General features: G+C 40.9%; 1 long non-coding RNA gene across 1 annotated transcript; it reads right to left on the bottom strand.

The window, feature by feature from the left end:
• Nucleotides 1-256: 256 nt before the first annotated feature.
• LOC107663795 (uncharacterized) lies at nucleotides 257-4397 on the bottom strand. Its single transcript, XR_001631381.1, has 3 exons — nucleotides 4320-4397; nucleotides 1271-1387; nucleotides 257-1116 (listed from the first exon to the last, which is right to left on the bottom strand). It is a non-coding gene; the product is annotated as an uncharacterized LOC107663795 (long non-coding RNA).
• Nucleotides 4398-4719: the final 322 nt, after the last annotated feature.

Genomic DNA, 4719 nt, shown 5'->3' with positions numbered 1-4719 from the left:
GACTAATGCACGCTGCATCATCCTTTCATGTTGTAAAAGCGCGGTCACATTTACCATTGTTCTTGAATTCTCGTGAATGAAACCCAGTCGTTTCAATGGGGAACCCGTGCAATCTGGAATTCCACATGAGGGCAAAAGATTCCCTACAAAGCCTTTGCAACACGTTCAAGTTGGTCACACAGATTTGCCACATTGACCAACAACTGTTACACTACTGACAACAGACAGTGGACCTTTTTTTTTGTCTGCAAAATTTTCCCAGATCCCAAAAGTCCCAGATTTCATCCAAAAGTTGATGTCCATCAGCATCCAACTAGTCACAGATACCATGATATGAACTTCTGTCTCGCATGTGCGTTTGGCATCAGTGATACGTGCAAAACTAAATATTCAGCACTTAGTGTGTCTGTGTGCTTTATGTAGATCAGAAATACCCCTACTTCATTCAACAGTTTAATTTCCTCAACAGATCCTAACAAAAGCCGTTTTCAAACCACTCCATAACACTTATTCCCCAGACAATGGTCCAATTGTCACATTTGGACTTGTTGGACACAACAAGCAACAGTTTCAAGTTGCAGATCACATTGCTACACTTCTCATTACTGGAGCAGGTGGATGAACGCTAGAGAAAATTGAAGCGCTGCTCGGCATTAACAAGTTCCTCTCCAAAAGCATTATGCTGACAGAGGCCAGTGGCTCAGGATGGCGTCCGTGTTGTCGATAACACGGGAAGGACCGAGTGTTTATCTGAACGAGTGAATGGAAGCTGCTTTTGAAATACTTCAGTCCAACGGCTCCACGAGGTCCATGCTCTCATTACCGCTCTCACACGCTGGCAATGGTCCACAGACGGCTCCAAAGGACTACAACCTTCTTCATAAACATGCACAACAAATGTTCTACTCTATCCTCTCGCTCTCTCTCCACTCGGCCTGGAGAGTATTGCATTTACTCGTTCCTCTTCTGTATAATAGATGAGTGGATGCTTTGTGTGGATTCCTGTCCCACTCCTTCACTGTGGCATCTCGCCCAATTTGTGCTCAATATGCGGCCGCAGCCCTGCCCACACATGCGACCGCAGCACTCACTTCATCTGGCAGCTGACAGGACGGCCTGCGACAACAGCCAGAGAACCACGAGGAGCCGGAGAGAGAGAGACAAAGAGGGAGAGGGGGAACCAAAGCAAAAGAGGTGAACCCATCATGCTTGATTAAGCCTGTCACCATTAGACAGAGATTGCAATTAGCCCTGGCCAGGTTTATCCTACCGAGGGATGTGGTAATGGAGAGAGGAGGGAATAAACGGGCGGGAGGAGGGATCGGGCAGCTGGAGCCCCAGGACTCGAACGAGTGCAGCATCTGCTGTGTGCGGCAGAGACGAAAGGCTGGAGGAGAGGAACAGAGGATGGATGGATGGATGAAGAGACAGAGGGAAATATAATTGGGAATCATAAGGAATTTAACCAATTTGAACGTACTAATTCCATTCTCCATTAAAGATTCTTTCAATATTTTTGAGTAAGCATGCCTGCCCCCTTTGATCCCAACTAAATACTAAACAAACAAACAAAAACATGAACGGCTAACTAACAGATATAATGTTTATATGGCAACTAGTCAAGAAATTAAGTTTCGTCATGCTAGCATTATGTGGAAACTTTTAAATCATGCATGTTAAAACTATCCCCATGTGTGGTTGTTCCGTCCGGACATTCCAGATTCACAACACAACCGAATGTCATGATAATCACTTTGCTCCAGTCATTTAAAAACAATAGACCCCCAGCAAGGAAGTTGATAAAAGTATGCCATTTGTGACGAATACAGATGGAAAAAACATGTCTTTGGTGACATTTCTATGTTAATGCTTGCAAACTTTGCCGTCTCAAAGTGAAACGTCCAGTGAGTGGTGCTGACAGTGTGTCCAGTTGTATTCAAAACAGATGACCGTTAATCTGGCAATATTTGTATACGTTGGTTTTTGTATGTATCTCGGAAGTTTGAAAATGAAATGTTAGGTGAGTGGCTCTAAAGGGTTAATGCTCTATACATTTGAAAATAACATAGCACCTGCATGTCATTGTATCTGGCTTCTACAAGTCTTTGAGCTCTTTTATCATGACTTGTGTTTCAGGGGATTTGTACCCGATGCTTCACATCACCAGTGCAATGCTGTACCGGGTGCGCTACCGAACAAGAAAGAAAAGTCACACTTATGGAGCTGGTTATGTGATGTAAACATCAAAGTGTACTAGTTTACAAATCATGCACTATGGTAAAAGAGTTCTGAGGAACCACACAAAAATAAGTCTTTATTAATTGATAATCTGCCCCTAAAATTATAATTTCTGTGAAAAGTTTTTGGTGTTTTACTGCACTAGTGTTCATTGCAGCAGGAAACTGCAGTGAAATGTATGTATACAGTGACATTATTTTTTTTTTTCCACAGTGAGCCCATGTTGGTAAAAACTTAAATTTACAAATCACAATCTAATTTGACCAGATGTTAATTTGCTTGTATATAATTGTGCCATGCGTTAAAAATTAATGTAATTTTCCTAATGCACCTGATCCTTTATTATTTGATGGAAGCCCTCTGTGTTTGACATTTATCTACCTTCAATTAAGGAATGAGCCATTAGCTGTGAGATGTGTTTGTCTTGATTTTGGTTAACTATCTCTCCAGTTTTTAACATTTATGATACTGCATACTGCATAATAGTTTCTTTAATGAAAAACAAGAAATGAAAATTGTTTATAATGCCACAGTTCATTTCTGCCCACATAAGAATCATTTCCAATCAATTTTTACCACTTTGTGAGCACATTTCACTGACTGCTGGCTGTATAAATGTACAGTTTATAAAGCAGGGGGCGGGGCTTTAGCGCAGCTGCAAGGTTTGTGTACATTTTCTTCAGCCATTTCAACAGTAATTTGTTGAATTATGATCAAATGGTGGAGAGGACCATCTGTAGAGGTTTAGTGCATTCGAACGCACTTTCTGCAGCTGATCACACAGACCTATAAAGCCATCAGATCGTGTGCTGCATCCTCCTGCCGTTCAAATTGCATTCAGCTGGAATTTTCTGCATAATTCCTTTAGTGAATCAGGGGCTAAAAGCACACGGACAGCATGTGCAAATAAGCAGCACTTACTGAATTCCCCCCAGTCAAGGTGGTCTTGCAGTTCAGACAAAACCGCCTCTGTGACCCACATGGCTGAGCGTTTGTGTTTCACACCTCTCCACAGCTCTCTGGAATACAGGCCTTCACACACAGTCACACCGCACATTCCCTCTCCTCCTGCTTTGGCAGCATTCCCAGATGGAGGATGTAAAATGGATGGTGCAGAAAGACCCATAATTTACAAAGCAGCTGCTTCCCTTTAGAGTAAAACCCTTCCCATACTTTATAGGCAAGACACAGCAATGAAGGTCTTTGTGAGGGGAATATTGATGTGTTCCATAAGATGATATCCAGAAACTATTCATCACAAGACCGATAAGAGGGGCTTTTAAGGACATGGCTGACATGAATGAGAGTCATTTGCTTTGTACTCCGTGTTCTTCTGAGATGTGGACTGATCCTGTGTGAAGTTAGTAACTTGCCGTGTGCAGTTTGTTAGGGCTCAACACTTAACTGTAGCTGCAAAGAGTTCTGAGTCAACGGAAAGCACTAGTGTAATAGATTTCTGGAATTAGCCTCTTAATTAATATGTGAGGTGATAAAATGCAGCACATTACACTAATGTCAAGTTTCATTTCTCAGAGACTCACACGGTAACCTTTACAGAACGCCTGATCAGCAAAACCTCAGTCCAGAGCGTTCCACATGAGTGCACCAGATCTGGATATGATATCACTATAGTGTTGGTAGTGTAATTAGTATACGTTATGTTAGTGTACATAAACCTTTTTTTTTTTTGCTGTATGTGTTTGCCATATGTCCTAATTACAACAAATATGGATTTTCATATTGCCCCATTGTTATGCTTAATAAACATTCAAGGCATTGCCATGAAACATACATCTTCAAAAAAAGTCTAAAGCTGTGTCTCACATGATGCACTATACACTACGCACTAGTATGTACTCTAGCGTCTGGATTTTATAAGGTTATTTTGCATCCGAGTCTGATAGCTATGCTCCTTCAGCTACGTAATTAAAGCTGTGACAGCTGAGTGCATGAAGTGTCCAACACTCCATACATCGTTTTTTCAGTTAATTAAGCGCATAATGCGGATATTTGAAGTGCACTTTTTCTTACTGGAATTTTCATATGCTACTCACACCAATGGAATAGTGCATAAGACAAACCTTAAGTCAATGTTTCCCAACTCTGTTTCTGGAGGCTTTAGGTCTTGGATTCTCGGCTAATGAGCTGATGAGTTAAATCAGCTGTGTTCAGTTAGGAAGAGTTGGGAATGTGTAATGTTGGTGTGCCTCCAGGAACAGGGTTGAAAACACTGCCTTAAATCGTTGACTATTAAGAATAAAGATGTATTTGAAAGAGCGATGAGATCACATTTGACGCTCCAGTGTTGTCTTTTTATATAAACCATTTTTTAAAATACATCATCCGCTGTTTCTGGGCTAACAAAAATATGTTCTAAGAACATTAACGTTTCCATGAAGTTATAAAATCATTATTTCTGACTGTTTTTTATTCATTTTAGTATGTTTTTGCGAACGTAAAAAAAATTAAATGTTATCATTT

The sequence above is a fragment of the Sinocyclocheilus anshuiensis genome, unplaced genomic scaffold, assembly GCF_001515605.1.
Source record: "Sinocyclocheilus anshuiensis isolate Anshui unplaced genomic scaffold, SAMN03320099.WGS_v1.1 scaffold187, whole genome shotgun sequence".
NCBI lineage: Eukaryota > Metazoa > Chordata > Actinopteri > Cypriniformes > Cyprinidae > Sinocyclocheilus > Sinocyclocheilus anshuiensis.
Note: the sequence above shows the minus strand (reverse complement) of the source record. Positions and strands in the feature narration are given on the sequence as shown.